We start from the raw sequence: 17770 nt of genomic DNA, 5'->3' as shown, positions 1-17770 counted from the left end.
ATCTAAGTTGGAAACCAACTGATAAATGTGAATATGAAAAACAGTGAATTCTGGCCCACTCCTGTACTTTGGATGGAGGGAGTGCCTCCTAAAATGACCCTCTGTGAGCAACATGAAATGTATCAAGAGAACAGTTATAATGCCAGGACCATTGTTCGTGGTACAGAGCTAGCTTTGGGCAGAGCAGTTGAACGCAATTCTTTTTTAAAGTGTGGATGTGACTAGTGCAGATGTGATAAGGGCAGAGGTGAATGGCCCCTGACTAGGTCCAAATCTTGCCCAGCCTGTAGTCACTTAGTCAGACAGTCGAATTCTGTTTGAATGTAATACTCCTGAAGGGATGTCATTTTCACACTTGAATGTAGACCCACAGGATGTAAAGAGAACTGAATGTGTGGGTTGTGAAAGTGTTTATCCAGTGACATGGGCTCATTTGGATAAGCTAGAATGTGAAGAGGGTGTTCCTGCCAAACATGTACAAGTGTCTTGCAGGTATCAAGTGAAAACCCTGGTGGCCCACACCTGCAATGTGAAGAATTGGATGAAAAGGCCTGTTGTGGTGTTTGCAGAACCAGTCCGAGCTGAGCCTAGCGCAGAGCTCGAATCTTGCTGGGAATGGGCTGATTTGTTAGACATGAATTGGATGGTCTAAACGAACATGTATAGACTTAAATAATATGATATACTCTTAGTCAATAATCATAGTAATACTGCATGTACTCTGTTTCAAATAGACCTGTATACTTGGTAGAAAATATTAAGTAGCTGTTATGTACAGTCTGTGAAAAAGCATGCAGAGAAAGGTCAGGCTGACCAGCTCTTGGCAGACCCTTATCAGAAGTAGGCAACTCTTTGATTTAGGTGTCAGACCTTGGTAGCTAACTTTCTGGAGAAAGCTGCTGAGCTGAGTAAAAAAGGAAAAAATATACTTTGAAATAAAGATATACATGTTCTGTTAGTGTAGATGTTTAAAGTAGAAAAATAATAAAAATCTTGAAATGAAAAAACTAAAAATACTTTGGATTTAAAAGAAGCAAGACAATAAAATAAAAACAGTATAAAATGTAACTCTAACAGTAAACTTACTAAAGGAATACAAACTAATGCTGTAACACTGATTCTCATCTGCTTATGGTACAAGCAGTGTTGAAGATGATGCATTGGTGTTGGCCAATGAAGCGGGATATTTTCTGATGATCAGTGATTTAACAGCCAAGATCCTCTCTATAATGAGCACTCTCGTTAATATTAACAATCGGAAATACCTTTCAGATAACAGAAGATGGGAGTCTATCTTACAATAATCATTTTCTATATATATAACAGAAATGAATTAGAACCTGGCAGGAAAAGATGGGAATGGAAAGCGTAGGACGTGTTAAAACGTTAAGTTAGACATTGGTTTGAAATAACGAGTACTGAAAAATGCTTAAAAGTGTTTCATGTTAATTAACCCTAAAATTGGCAAAAAGCAGAGGGTGTCTTAAAACCTACTTTGACTGGATTTTGTATGAACAGTGAAGAAGGTCAGACGTAGTTCAGTCACTATTACACTATACAATTCTAATATGTTAACAGTGGCCTGTATTTAAAGGTAAATAACTGGATCTTCCATTGAAAGCTAAATTACTTCATAACAGATCAACAGAGTAAAATAATATTACCATTTCTAATAGCAACTGTTATACTGAAGTAGTTTAATTATTAATACATCTTATAATGCCATTTAAAGTTAAACTATTGAAAGAACATACTAAAAGTTATTATAACAGCAGCATGCCATTGACAACATTGTAAATATACTGTTAAGACTCATTTGAAATCGCGTTCATTTAATTAAATCAATTTAAAAATTAGTTCATTTCTGCAACTAGGCGGAGGGTCTTTTGGATATTACAATATCAATTAAACCAACATCTGAAATATTGGAATGTCTAAAAGACTTTATGTTTGGTTGAACATTATCAATTAAACCAAATAATACACCTGTTTAGTTTATATAAAGATTTTACTGCAGTAATAAATAGAGGTACTTATTTGCAGAGAGAACTGTAGAGTTTGAAAGTGAAATAAATCATTTTAAGGTCAGCGTTTTTTCTGTAAATGTTTGCCTCAGACACACAGTATAATACTGGAATGGCATTAGACTTTCAAATGATAAGGCTTGATCTTTGGCACCTTAAAGCAAGATTCTGTGTATGCTCGTTAAAAAGCGAGATTTATTGGTTATCAGAAGTGTTGAATCAAGGTCTTTCCTAAATTAACTCTCTTCATGATATCATAGAAATTAACAAATGAGCAACTGATTAAAATAGAAAAGTCATCAACAGTATCAGTCCTTATCAGATAGTGATTTTAATTGAGATAATGTTTGCGAGCCAAAAATGACTTCATGCAGGGAATTTGGAAAAGTGCTTACAATGGAGTTTCATATTAATTAAAACACTTGACTTGGCAAGAAAACAAGGTGTGTGAAAACCTGCTTGTTCAGGCAACTTTTAGAAACAAAGAGATGTTAGTTTTAGTCCAGACATGGTACAATTTAATATAAGGCTATTATACTTAACATGTTTTTATATGGCTTATATTTAAATGGAAATAACTGAACTAACCACTGTATGCTTGTTCAAAGGCTTGTCAAAAACCCCTACAGTCTTTTCGTTCCATATTTTGTTAACATACAGTATCCGTATATGAAAGTAAACCAAACTGAAAGGGTGATTAGGTATGTTACTCAGAAGGATTACTGTAGGCTCAGGTTAATATTATCACACAGAAAGTTGCTGTTAAATATATAAAACAACATCTCTTTTTATACACATATAAACATTGTATCATATTGCATTATATGGTAGCAGGGATCCTGTGAACTTTGTTTCACCTGACTTTTTGGAGAAAGGAGGGGTTAGGAAAAAGGGAGCCAAATCAGGTTCTAATATTTTTGGAAAGAAGTTATCTCCAATTAGTTTTCAAAGGAGTTGATCTAGAATGTGTCATTAACTCAAATATAGGAACTGTCAAGGCAGAATGATGATCAGATTTAATTGGGACTCCTGATGTACTCAATGGACGGAAAATCCTATATAACCTCAGAGCAAGACCCCATTCGATACCATTGATCTTGAACTTGCAAGCTCATGTGTAACCAGGTCAGGGACTCCCAGAGGCTTCAGACAATTTTTTGAAGACAGTTCTGTATTTGTCATATATAAACAGTACACTACTCTTCCAGATACTGTTTATTTGACCTAATATCTTGACATTGGATGAAAATATAACCTACGTAACGATATTTATCCATGAAAATGAAATAGACAACTGTTACTAATGTAGCTGTGGGTGTAGTAGCTTACATTTTTACAGCCACATCATCTATCGGACTTCCGATTCGTATACTACTGTGTAACATTGTTTTTTAAAAATTTTTTTTTTTCCTGGGTAGTAAATGTTATTTCCTAATTGCTTATGCCTCAAAAGCATAGAAAATGGCTATTATTCCCCACAAACTTTGCTTTTGTGACCAGGACAGTGATATTTCGAAATATCACTATTTCTAATGGGAAAACGGGGAAATGTGTGTCTTTGTTCACATATACAGTATAATTGTAAATCTCGAAAAACTACTCACTTCTAAATCTTTTGTAGTCATCTTTGTATTACTTTAGTATAAATACATGTTAATTTGGATATATATGTTGTTTTTTTCTGACTTTATGTGAATGAAAAGACACATATTTTCCCATTTTCCCATTGGAAATAGTGAAATTTTGAAATATCACTGTCCTGGTCACAAAAGCAAAATTTGTGGGGAATAATAGCCATTTTCTATACTTTTGAGGCATAAGCAATTAGGAAATAACACTTACTACCCAGGAACAAAAATTGTGTTACATAGTGTAACCATTTGTATTACTATATTGAATAACTAATGCTGTTAAACTTGTAAAGGCACCAGATCGTTGCTTATTACTTGGGATTTACGGTGATCTGCGCAACCAACCAACCCAATTTTTAAAGTATTTAATAAACCTAAAGGAGCACTACTACTGCTCTGATTTGTTAAAGCTTAAATTTTATTAAATTAATTTAATTAAATGAGTCTGTGTGATTTTCTTGAATATTAAAAATTTGTCTGGACATATGGCACGCCCAGTGCACGAACAAAACCACTTACAGGAGTTTTTAACATCTCTGTCCTCCTTAAACGTCTCCTCTAGGTTAAAGAGTCTTATCAAAGCATACATATCAATAAAAAGAGTTCTGAATTCTGACAATTCTGACATTTGTTTATCATCCACAGTCAAACAGTTTGGTGGAATGTTTTAATCAGATATTAAAGCAGATGCTGAAACGATTTGTGAACCAAGAGCAGAAACACTGGGCAAAGCTTCTTCCCTACCTCCTTTTTGCAGTGAGAGAGGTGCCGCAGAGTTCAACAGGGTTCTCCCCCTTCTAACGCTTGTACGGCCAACAGCCTCATGGCATCCTCGATCTGTTGAGAGTGGGGTGGGAGGAGCACAAAGGCTCGTCCAAAAATGTAGTGCAGCATGTGCTCCTACTGAGAGATCGCTTGGATTTGGTCGGCCCTTTGGCCCAGGACAATCTAAAATCTAAAAAGTCTCAGTACCAGCAACAGAAGCATTACAACCAAAATGCATGTATTCTGACATTTCTACCAGGAGACAAGGTCATGCTGCTTCTTCTGGAATCTAAACTGTATGCTAAATGGTAGGGGCCATATGAGGTGATTTGGGCTACAGGGAAAGTGAATTACGAAATCCGACAGCCCGATCGCCGCAATCAGTGGGAAATTTACCATATTAATTTATTGAAGACCTGGCAGGCAAGGGATGCCTTGTTTATAGCCCCAAGTGAGGTAGAGGATGGTTTTGGACAATGTATAGAGGCCCCTAGCACTCAGAGCAACACCGATGGGGGAACAGTTACTTCCAGATCAGAAGAGATATCTGCATAAGTTAATTGAGGAGTTCAAGGATGTTTTTTCTGATGTGCCCGGCAGAACTAACCTTGTTGAATATGACATTATCACTCCTCCAGGTAACACGGTTTGAGAGAGACCCAACCAGACCCCAGAAAGTTGACGAAGTAGCATTAGCAAAGAGGCGCGGGCAATCCTTGAACTTGGGGTGATTGAGCCCCTGATGGTTTGTTTCATTTCATAACCATGCCATTTGGGCTACATGATGCATCCACTGTCTTTGAGACACTAATGGACCAGGTCTTGTGCTCTCATCAAGAGTATGCAGCAGCATATACTGATGATGTAGTTATCTACAGCTCCACCTGGCGAGAGGATCTAGGCTCGCGAACGTCCTGCAGTCTCTAAGGGTAGCCCAGCTGACAACCAACTTGGCTAAATGTGCATTTGCCAAAATAAAAACACAATATTTATGATTTATTATGGGACATGAGCAGGTGAAACCCATCACCACCAAAGTCCAGGCATTGATGGACGCAGCAATCCTGAAAAGCAAGTCCTAGGTGAGGTCTCTCTTGGGGTTGGACAGTTATTACCGACGATTTATCCCCCAAGTATGCCACAGTGGTCAACCCTCTAGTGAACCTCACTAAAAAGAGCACACCAAATTCAATTAGATGGACAGGAGAATGTCAGGGGGCATTTGATATCATTAAGCAAAAACTGTCAAGCCGTGACACACACATGCACAAAATATCTTCCACAAGCCCAACTTTTATGTGTCATATCTACTTTCAGAAATATGATATCTGACCAGTTGTGTCTGATTGTGAGTCCTGCCTCATTTCTCCTGAATGATGCCTCAGGGCCTGTGCAGTACAGGCTACAGCTGGCAAGACTTACAGTGGCCAAAAATAAAACCATTCTGGGCTTCTGGTTGCTATTGACAAACTCTTGATATATATTGAATGGTTTGATGATTTTTTCAGGTATTAATAACTTGCGAAAAATGATCACATTAAACTTCTCTCTCCCACAACAGAGAGGAAAGTAAATTAAAGACAAGAAGGTGGACAAGTAGGCAGTATGTATGCAGGAAGAGACAGAAGCAGCACTGATGCAAAGATTATCAATATTCATTATATTTAGTACAATTGTGACAGGGTCTTCCTCGAGTCACGCGTGTGGGTAGCCGCTGTTCAAGCATACAGAGAGACAGAGGTTGGTGTTGAAACGCCGGCACAGGCGCGCAGGATTTATTAACAAAAACAGAAGTGAAAGTAAAATAAAGGCGGTCATGTGACGTTACCAGCGATGGTAACGCACAGAGGACAAATACAGCAAACTGTACAAAAAGTGCAAAATAAAACACAATACCCCAAACTATAACTCAAAAGGTGCCGTGAAAACGGCAGGCCTTGCAGCAGCCCCTATCACAGCGATCGCCATGCTTTTATACTGACGCTCCGCCCACGCCCACCCGCCTGCGGGAACAGCTGATTGCTTTCAGCTGCTGCTCCACGCAGACGGGTAATCGTCCCCAGCGGAGCGCCACAGCAGCTAAACAATTAAATCAATATTAACAATTAACACAAAAACATACAATAAACTACATATTCCATTGTGCAAGGCTTACGTTTTGCCACAACAATATATAATGAAGACAAAGTTTTTTGTTCACTTTTCCTATCATTAGATACAAATCACTGATTACAAATAAAAAAAAAAAAATTAAATGTGTGATCAATATCACCTCAACCGTGGTTTTTAAAGAAATCTGTAGCAATAATACATTTATACAATAACAAAGGCGATGTCCATGTCTTCTATATTGTCGTCTTCTTTTTGTAAAGTTATACTACCATTGAGTGTTTGATAGTTATAGATGAAATGCCAAAACAATCTGAACAGGACTGATAAATAAGGAGCAGTTGCCCCCAACTGCCATGCTTTATACCACTGTATTGTACAGCTGTGGCCAAAGGTTTGGCATCGCCCTTTAGAATTAACTAATTTTGTTTCATAACGTCGAATGAAAGCTGCTGAATAATGTTACGTTAACATATTGAATTACATACCGCTTTGTAGTTTTCCATATACTGATGGCTTCCAGTAAACTTTTGCAATATAATTTTGTAGTTTCTTTGATAACATGATGTTAAATAAAATACTTAAATTATGTTCATAAGAATATAAGAGAATATGAAAGGTTACAAACGAGAAGAGGCCATTCGGCCTATCTTGCATGTTTGGTTGTTAGTAGCTTATTGATCCCAGAATTTCATCAAGCAACTTTTTGAAGGATCCAAGGGTGTCAGTCTTAACAACATTACTGGGGAGTTGGTTCCAGGCTCCCACAATTCTCTGTGTAAAAAAGTGCATCCTATTTTCTGTTTTGAATGCCCCTTTATTTAATCCTCGTGACCCCTGGTCATTGTTTCTTTTTTCAGGTCAAAAAAGTCCCTCGGTTGACATTGTAAATACCTTTTAGAATTCTGAATGCTTGAATCAGATCGCTGCGTAGTCTTCTTTGTTCAAGACTGAATATATTCAATTATTTTAGCCTGTCTGCATACGACATTCTTTTTAAACCAGCAATAATGCACTCTTTCTAGAGAAGCAATGTACTTTTTGTACAGAACTGAACAAATGATTCTAGATGAGGTCTTACTAATGCATTGTAAAGTTTTAACATTATTTTCCTTGACTTAAATTCAACACTTTTTACTATATATCCAAGCATTTTGTTGGCCTTTTTTATAGCTTCCCCACATTGTCTAGATGAAGTCATTTCTGAGTCAACATAAACGCCTAGATCTTTTTCATAGATTCCTTCTTCAATTTCAGAGTCTTCCATATGGTATTTACAATGGACATTCTTATTGCCTGCGTGCAGTATCTTACACTTTTCCATGTGTCTCCCCATTTCTGAATGCTGTCTAGATCATTTTGAATGACCTTTGCTTCTGCAACAGTGTTTGCCACTCCTCCTATTTTTGTGTCGTCTGCAAATTTAACAAGTTTGCTTACTGTACCAGAATCTAAGTCATTAATGTAAATTAAGAATAGCAGAGGACCTAATACTGATCCCTGTGGTACTCCACTGGTTACCTCGCTCCATATTGAGGTTTCTTCTCTAATCAGTACTTTCTGTTTTCTACAAATTAACCACTCCCTAATCCATGTACAAGCATTTCCTTGAATCCCTATTGCATTCAGTTTGAAAAGTAATCTTTTATGCGGGACTTTGTCAAAAGCATTCTGGAAATCTAAATAAACCATGTTATATGCTTTGCAAGTATCCATTCTCAATGTTGCATCCACAAAAAAGTCAAGCAGGTTAGTTAGATCTCTCTTTCCTAAAACCATGCTGACTATCTCCCAGGATACTGTTAACACATAGGTAATTTTCCACTGTGGATCTTATTATAGTTAACTGGTTTGGCTTTGTCTCCCTTTTTGTGGCTAAGTATTATGTTTGCAATTCTCCAGTCTGTCAGTACAACCCCTGTCTCAAGAGACTGTTGCATGATCTTGGTTAGCGGTTTGTAAATAATCATTTCTTTGTGTACTATTGGGATGATCTAATCAAGCCCGGGGGATTTTAAGAGCCCCTAGTTCCTTTAACACTTCGGTGTCTGTTATGCTAAAGTTATTTAAAACTGGACAGGAATTTGACATGTGGTTCATTTCCTCCTTGGTAAAAATTAATCATTTAATATATTTGTCACTTTTTTCTCTTCATCTATGATATTGCTATTTGTATTTCTAAGGCTATGTACACACACTGCAGTTGGCTCGACAACAGTATTTACAAATGGCACTCGCTGCAGTTGTTTGTTGTAAAAACACACACCTTTCATGACTGAAGTGAGTGCACTCACTGTTTAAACAAACCACTGAACTCAGGCATCATTACATGCCGATCATGAGATTTTGTGTGAGAACATGGAGGCTGTTTTTGTTTATGCTTTTGGAAGAAAGCACAGTACGCAATCAATCGAGGGCTCATCAAGCACAGCTATGCTCTTTTCTGCAAAACCAGCGAAAACGCTGTTTTGCATTTTCTGCACTGCTAAATACAGTGGCGATGATCTGCAGTACCACGATGGTAGATCGAAACATTTATACGATCTTCCGAACAGAAGGCTGGTGGGAATGACTTGAGTGGTATTCAAATGACTGGATTAAAAATGTACGCATGTCTAAGGAGTTGTATATGCGTCTTTGTCATTTACTGAGACCTTTGCTGGAGTGGCAAAGCACACAGAAGAGACGTTCAGTATCGATGAAAAAATTAGTTGTGGCCGTAATGTGGCGTTTGGGAATACAAATTGTCCTTTATTGTTTTATTTACATTTCTTACAACAAAATATTATACAACTGTACTTTGATTAAATAAAAACAGTATATTATATGTGTGCATTATTTACCATTGTTATGAATATACTATTCATCAATATTACAAAATCAACTTGTGTCATCAGGCACCTCTATATATATATATATATATATATATATATATATATATATATATATATATATATATATATATATATATACACACACACACACACACACACACACACACATATATATAGCCATGTTTATCACACAGAAATGTTTGATAAACACCATTAGTTGCACAGAAATCCACTGAGCACCATCTGGTATTGTGTTAGTGCAGTTGTAATACACACACACGGTTAGTGCTCATTTAGCCTATGTGTGCATGCAGCCTAAGACATTTTACTTCCTCTTTGAATGTTCTTTTGCTGTTATAATATTGGAAAAACTTTTTGGAATTGGTTTTAGCCTCCTTGGCAATGTTCATTTCTATCTCTCTCTTAGCCTTTCTAACTACCTTTTTGACTTGTGCTTGTGGTTCCAAGTACTCTTTCTGTGTACTTTGTTGTTGGTCCCTTTTAAATGCTCTGTAAAGTGCCTTTTTTCACTGAGTATTTTTTTACTTGATCTATTAAACCATTTTGGCCATTTTGTTTTAAATTTTGATTGTCTATTTTTGAGATGTATTTGTTTTGTGCCCTTAGTACTACATTTTTTAAAAATAGCCATCCTTTCTCTGTGGATGTTTTCTCTATTTTACTCCAGCCTACTTCTGTTAGTCTCTGTTTCACGGTTTGACTTTTTAAAACTGTAACCCCACCCCCACAGTTGGTGCCTTGACAAATTGCATTAGGAAGCAGTCATTTGGCATTTCTACTATTTCAATTTTAGCTGTCATGCTCCCCATCAGGTTTTCATATTTTATATGGGGGAAGTTGAAATCCCCCAATAGTATGGCTTCTCCTTTGCTACATGCCTTTATAATGTCACTGCTTAACAGATTATTTTGCTCAGTATCTGAATTTGGCAGTCTGTAACATCCTTCTAGTATTATGCCCTTTGAATTTGTGTATATTATTCTGACCCATATTGATTCTGCATTGTTTTTTATTTCCAGATTTAAAACCTGGGCTTCAAGACTATTTTTGATGTATAGCGTTACCCCTACACCTCTTCTGTCCTGCCTGTCTTTCCTATACAGTGTATACCCACTAATATTATACTGGTCTACAACACTCTCAGATAACCAAGTTTCTGTAACACCTACCATATCATATACTTTTATTTTTATTTTTTTAAATCATGTCTCAATCCTAAAATTATAGGTGATGCACATTTTTTGGCCATAGCTGTACAGTACTTCTACTACTAGTACAGTTGTAGCATTAAGCATACAACTTGCATGTAATAAACTACACTACTTGCTTTGGCACAGGAGGCCCTTTATATTGCAGAACTGCTCCTTGTTCCCATAATGCTAATTTAATTGCACCTGCGGAACACTTTCTAACTGTAATTGAAAAGTAGTCTGCACGTGCCTACTGAATGTATCCTGAATTAGTTTTAAGGCATGTATTGCTTGAAAAGTTTATATAACTGCACATATGTCAATAAAATGTGATCCATTTAGGTGATTATTCATCAATAAGTATGTAGTTTTTTTATTCATCTCAATGAAATTATGCATCAATGTAAGTAATTTTGGATATATTGCTACATAATTCACATTATAAGATTCGGGCCAATATCCAGCTGTAATACACAATATCATTCTACAAACAGGCAAAGGCAAACAATCATATCGTGAGTCACTTGTAGTTACCTCGGTATCCAAAAATATGCAATTTTCTTACAGCGTTAGAGCCAGTGCCGAACCACAGTTAGTTCGGTCCCAAACTGACCTATTCTGAGGTCTATTCTGATTTTGATGAGTAAAAAGCTTTAGAGGCATCAGACTTTTAGTAAGGTTTGTTTCCTGCACATTTCTGGTTTGGCCCATATCCGAGTTGCAAAACCTGCACAAATCAAGTTAGAATTTGAATCTTGTCTCTTTAGCACATTCCTATTTATTATACAGCTTGTATAAAGTAATACAGATATACAAGAGGGGTTTTGTAAACTTTTGAATATTTGTCACAGAGAGTGGGTGAGGTCAGACCAGAAACAGGAACCAACACAAAATAAACAGAGAGGTGGAGTTTTGGTGAAGCTGAGCTGTGCTCTGCATTTAATTATTGAACAGACAGAAAATAAAAGGTTGCAAAGACAAACAAAACACAGGACATGGCACTGGCAGCCAAACCAAAGAGACAAACAAAAAGGACTACACAGACAAACACAGTGAGCTGCTATTATATCTGTCTGCCTCCGTCTCCAATCCCGTTAATGGATAACTGACACCTAGGATGTCACAGCTGCTTTTGACACGCATGCACATTAATGTATTGCTGGGCCACCTATCCAGCCAGGCTGGTTGTTCAGGATCACATCCAAAAAACATTTTTTGGACATGCTTAACCAACTGGTAACCACAGTCTTTGACTGGTAATCCGAAAGGTGGATACAAGACGTCCTGGAGAGAGTCCAGCGTAGAGCAAAAAAACTACTAGGGCTAAAAAAGAAAAAGAGCTATAAAGTTGAGTGCAGCACCGAAACCAGGACCAGAGGACAGCTGGAATAAAGTGGAGGCAGAACCTGGACAGAGGATAGTACACATTTCTTTACACAGGTAAGGGTAGGGAATGTTTTACCAACTCAAATTGTTACTGAATAATTGAGATCCTTTAAAACCCAACTTGAGTTTTGAGATCAACCAGCTACAAGGAACTGGACAAGCACTGACGGGTCAAATGGCTTACACTAGTTCCTATGGTCTTATGAGAGAAACAGAAATTGTAATGAGTTGGATCTCTATATGGCTTTCACCACTATCACTGATTGAACTTGCTTTTCCTTAAACCTAAATAAACTAAAAAATAGCATTATGCTTAATCAATTAAATACACCCAATTAACACTGACTGAACACTTTCAACCTATATTCAGAATACCGCTGTCAAATGCAATTGATTCTCTGGCTCTTCTTAGAAAATAAATCGCGCAAGTACTAACGATTTGGAAAATAACTACTGTTGATTCTGTGACCATGGTTTCTTTGACAAACCAGTGTTTTCTAACTAGTACACGGTTTTCTGTGTACTCCAGCAAATCTACAGTTCTCAACTGAACTGGAAAATGAATCAATTTAAAAATAAAAGGATCATGTAAAATATTAAAACTGATTATCCATTTAGAGAAGGGCACATCCTTTTAACATTTTACCTGAATTCATTATTTAATATCTCTGTTTAAAGAGATGCAGCACGTGACTTTTCACAGCTGCTTTCTTTTAACTGAATGCAGCAGCTGCTAATGTTTTAAAGTAACTTGCATGCATACAATGAGAATTTTCCACTAGGCATCAGCTACATTTACAAGTATACTACCAAGCGCAAAGACTTTAGAGTACCAAAGTCCTGCGGTGAGCTTGGTACAACCTCTCTTCCTTGTTTTTTTAAACAGTTGTTCACAGGACCGGAGCAAGGGCTGTGTGGAAGAAGAACCTCAGGGATTGATAATAGGAAGTGCTGTGTGGCTTAGGGATGAGTACGGGGATTCCCCTTGGCTCACGGAGAGCCACCCTGACGGAGGTGAGACTGAACCAATCAGCTTCCAAGGCTGGGAAGCAGCCGATACTTCCCCCAAGGGAAAGCAAGAGGGTTAGATTGATTTGGCCGGGGATCCCCCTTGTCTCGCAGAGAACTTTCCTGGAGCAGGACAAAGCAAGAATGGCTGGGCTTCTAAGGTTGGGAAATAAGCACTTACCCCTGCCCTCACTCCTGCCCCCCCCCCCAAAAAAACCACAATAATACTGAAGCCAAAGTGATGACATTACTGACTGCTGGCTAGGTAATGGAATAAAGAAGCCAGGTTTCATCAAACAGTCTTTTGCAGTTTGAAGATGAATGTGACTAAGAGGAGATTTAGAAGATATTTTCCTGAACTGCCATGATTGGTATAATATCCCATGCAATGGTGATGCCTGCTCTACATATGTACTTCACTTCACCTACATTGACAGCTCATCCAAATGTGATTGAATTTGCTATGTACATTCAAGGGAACTAATTTGCCAATGAGTTCTGTCTTCAGAAGCACATGGACCATGCTATGTTTATGCTATTCCACGTACTGGTGCTGTATTAATAATGCTTATAGTGACCTACTGTACCTTAGGCAGAGTTATATCTTGGGAACCACTTATACAGTGCTTTGATATGATACAGTGGCGCAGTGGGTTTTGTTCATGATACTGACACCTGCAATGTAATATGTACATCCTTCATAATATATTTGTTACTGATGTTATTACTTTGGTATTTTCACTAAAATGTTATATGAAAAGTACAGCAGTGAAATAATACATCAACAAAATCATCAACAGAAAGGCCACCTCGTATGGTGTTGCATGTTTAATTCAACCACACTAAACTATTAAAATGCTGCTTGCATTAAACTACACAGTAGCAGGGAATTTCCTTTGAGGTACAGCCTTGTAAAATTAGACAAATATTGACTGGGGTGGTTTAATCCATGTGAGTGATAATGACAAAATGGCAGCTACCATGGAGCAAAGGACTGTGAAGTTGCCATGGAGTTTTTAATACCCAAGTAGAGTGATTTGCCATAAATCTGTGTTTCTAAGATTATAATAATCCTGGCTGGCACTGTCCACAAACCATTCTTTATGCCTGTTCCCCCACAGCTGAGAATTCACATGGAAGCTGTTTCAATGCCACTGGGATTTAAATGTCTTTGAATCTATTTTGATTTGGATTGATTTGATTTGAACCAGGGCTTGCTTGTACTTTAGTTTGTAATTTATCGTGTAGTCCATGTCTATTGAAGTTTCAAGGCCCACGACTGAGGTATCCAGTATGGATTTATAAACTAAGCCTGGTGATTTTTCACAGTGCAGTGGCTTCCAGTCCTCGCTGTATATCAAATATCTGAAACAACAACCATTCGTCTTCAATCCTCCGCTGAATTGCATTCTGTACGCTGGCCATTCCATTTAAAGGTCTGAGTGAACCTGGAACAAATGATCTTCAAGGCAATGCTTTGGCACTACAATGGAAATGCAATGGCTTTAAACCAGTACAAGTTTTATAGAACACCCTGAAATGCTTCCAGAACGGAACTACATTACCTTTGGTGTCCTGTGTTGTTCATATTGCAGCGCTGTATTTTTAAACATACTGTCGACGCTTTCAAAAAGTATCAGCACACATCAGGGGTCATAAATCAACTGGTGAATACATTTCTCAACTTTTACTCAGGAGTGTTCACCAGGATAAAGAGACTTATAATGACCACAGTGTATCCAGATCAAGCTCCCTCCTGCAACAAACCTGGTTTTCTGTTCCCATAACACTAATTTTGATCAGAGCACCAGCATTGTTACAGGAGGGGGCATGATCTGGATGCACTGCAAAGTTTAGAAGAATATTTTTTGTTCTCCTTGCTAACGTTCATGAGCATAAGTTGAAAAAACATAGGATGCACAATGGTAAAGTCAAGTGTTCTGTAACACATTAAGGCAAGGGTATGCAAGATTATCTCAGTAGCATGAACAACAAAGTTACTCCTTGTGTCAAAAAAACATATTTTTGTTTGTCTGCATTTGTGCAACCAAATGATCTACCTTGGCTCAATCCTAAAAGGTATTGAGGCTAAGCGAGGCTATCCCAGTAACAAATGCCACTTTAAAAATTCAACTAAAGAGGTCTTGTCAGTGCTAGAGCGCTGACTATTAACTGCAATAAACTATAGACTAACTGACAATCTGAAGAGGAAAGCAGTCCAGTTCATCAGCACCTTCGTTAGCATTGCCACCTTTGATGCTTGATGTCAACACATAAACTACTTCCTCCCCAGGAGTCACAATCTGAAGCCATTTTTCATCTGGATGTCACAAAATTTTCTAGTGTTGAATTCAGATAAAACAGAGGTTATGCTGGTGGGATCACAGAACCAACTAAAAGGAAAAGTGGGATTGCATGAGCTTGACCTTTGCAGTCTCTCACCAAAACTTAAAAACTAGAAATTAAGAGTTTGGGGGGGTCATCCTTTGATCCTGATCTCAAGTATCTTTTTTACCATTTGAGAAATATAGCCAAACTTAGACCAATTATTTCTGTATTTGATGCAGAGTGCCTAATGCATGCCTTTGTTTTATCTAGAATTAATTATTGTAATGCACTTTTTTCTGGTGTATCAAAACATGTGGTATCCCGCTTGCAGCTTACTGTCGCTAGAATTCTGACTAAAACCAGGAAAAGTACACATATTATCCCTGTTTTGGCATCTTTACACTGGCTCCCTGTGTAGTATATAATTGATTTTAAGATGTTGCTGTTAGCTTACAAGGCCCTGTATGGATTAGTACCTAGTTATTTGCAGGAATTACTGGCCCTGTATCTTCCAAACCACACTCTGAGATCAAGGATGTGGGGCTGCTGGTTATTCCTAGGGTCAACAAAAGCAACACGTAGGACATTTTCTTGTAGAGCTCCTAAATTATGGAATGCTCTGCCTTCGTGTCAGGGACACGGGAACCGTTACAGTTTTCAAGTCAAGACTACAAACACACTTTTATAAAATCGCTTTCATATCTTAGTGGGTTTTAACATAACTTCAAAATTGCTGCTTTTGTATTACTATGTGAATACTGTTATTTAAATGGTCAGACTGTGACAGTTATATGTGTGACATGCTATACCAATGTATTGTGGTTTGTTCTTTTTTCTGCTATGTACTGAACAGTGCTTTGTGATACTTTTGTATAAAAAGCGCTATATAAATGCAATAAATAAATAAATCTTCTTCCTGGACTAATTTCAGGTCAGATCTATTGGTTCCCCTCAGCATCCCAGTGAAGTCAAAACAAGCACAATCTGAGGGTCAATTACAATAATTTTAATACGGCCATTGTTGAACTCTATATTAACATCACTTGTGTTTGTGTGTGTGTGTGTGCATGCTGTTGGACAAACCAGCAGCTGAGTACAGAGAGAGGGTAGCTGAAAAGAGGGCAAGGGGAGCGACAATACTGTGAGAAGGATGGAGGTACCAATATCCTGTCTGAATTTCACCAATGGTCTAGTGTCTTTGCTTGGGAGATTTTTACTGTCACTTCTTGAGCTTGTATTATTACCTTGTATTACTATCTTCTGGTTGCTATGTATCAGGTATCTGTTGTTAGGCACAACCTGTGTCTGTAATGTCCAAACATAAATGACTATATAGAAGCCTAAAAGGGTTGTGTCTAGGTAAGTCGATAAACGTCAGTGGAGACCATAAACAAAACATTCTTTGCAGAATCCTGTTTATGTACCTCACAGGATGTACTTTCCTAATGCTGTTCAAAAGCTGATGGACGGGTGTTCAAGTCTCTGCTCGTAATGTCTGGGGAAGGGGGCGGGTCCCAGTGACAACTTTATTAGGCTAATAGAATTTTAGCCAAATATAGCCTGTCCCAGAGTATGAATTTAATATAGTTTTAAAACTTACATCCTGGCTGGATTAGCTCCCTGCTCTAACTGAAATATACAGCCCAAACACACTGTCAGTGATAACAACTGGAAACATCTGGCAGCTTGGTTTAATAAAACCTTTTAAAAACACTGCAGTCAAATGATATAAATTGATGAAAATCCAAACCTCGACTTGCATTGTTTGCTTTCCTTGATCCTGAATAATTTTTCATATGCACAAACAGTCGATAAGAAACATACATTTGATTAAACTTTTTTTATGCAATTACACTCAAAACCTGTTTTTGTTAGTTGAATATTCAAAACATGAGAACATATGGGAACAACTTTTACATTTCTTGTTTACTCCTGTACTGTTTGCATTACTTGGCTTTGAGTCACCATGTTACTGATAAGTAACTAACAAACAGAACGTGCCAATTAAATGTGTAATAGAGGTCTGTGACAGGGCAGAAGCTCTGTACAGGTAAATGGGGTGTACTTTGTATTTAAGTTTGGAAGGGATAGGGTAAATTCCATAATTGCCAGATCTGGCATGTTACAAGTTTAGACTATAAAAAAAGATTAGTTATTTTTAGTTCTATATTTCACCCTGGTCAGTCCAATGTTAAACCAAGAATCTCAAAGTCATTCGCTGGAAAACAATCAGAAAATGAAGAAAAAAAAACGAAAACAAACAAACAAAAAACCATGTTGCTTTTCAGTTGCATGTATTGTACTTTAGCTTGGTTAACAACGTTATGTACAATGCATACCATGACCCTACTATTCCTACTTGTTGTAAACTTTTATAAAATATGTGATTGCGGTCTTCAGCCATTCATACATTTATTGACTAAACTTTTAAAAACTGCTAATTTTTTCTGTTTATAAACCATTAAATATTTCCA

At 37.4% G+C, this 17770-nt stretch overlaps 1 protein-coding gene across 3 annotated transcripts in view; it reads right to left on the bottom strand.

Annotated features, from left to right (window-relative positions):
- LOC121327429 (rho guanine nucleotide exchange factor 4-like) overlaps window positions 1–17770 on the bottom strand; it is a 195385-nt gene that overhangs the window by 139919 nt on the left and 37696 nt on the right. The window lies entirely within an intron of this gene.

Source organism: Polyodon spathula, chromosome 14 (genome assembly GCF_017654505.1).
Source record: "Polyodon spathula isolate WHYD16114869_AA chromosome 14, ASM1765450v1, whole genome shotgun sequence".
Taxonomy (NCBI): domain Eukaryota; kingdom Metazoa; phylum Chordata; class Actinopteri; order Acipenseriformes; family Polyodontidae; genus Polyodon; species Polyodon spathula.
The sequence above is the reverse complement of the archived record's forward strand: the minus strand, read 5'-3'. Positions and strand labels throughout refer to the sequence as shown.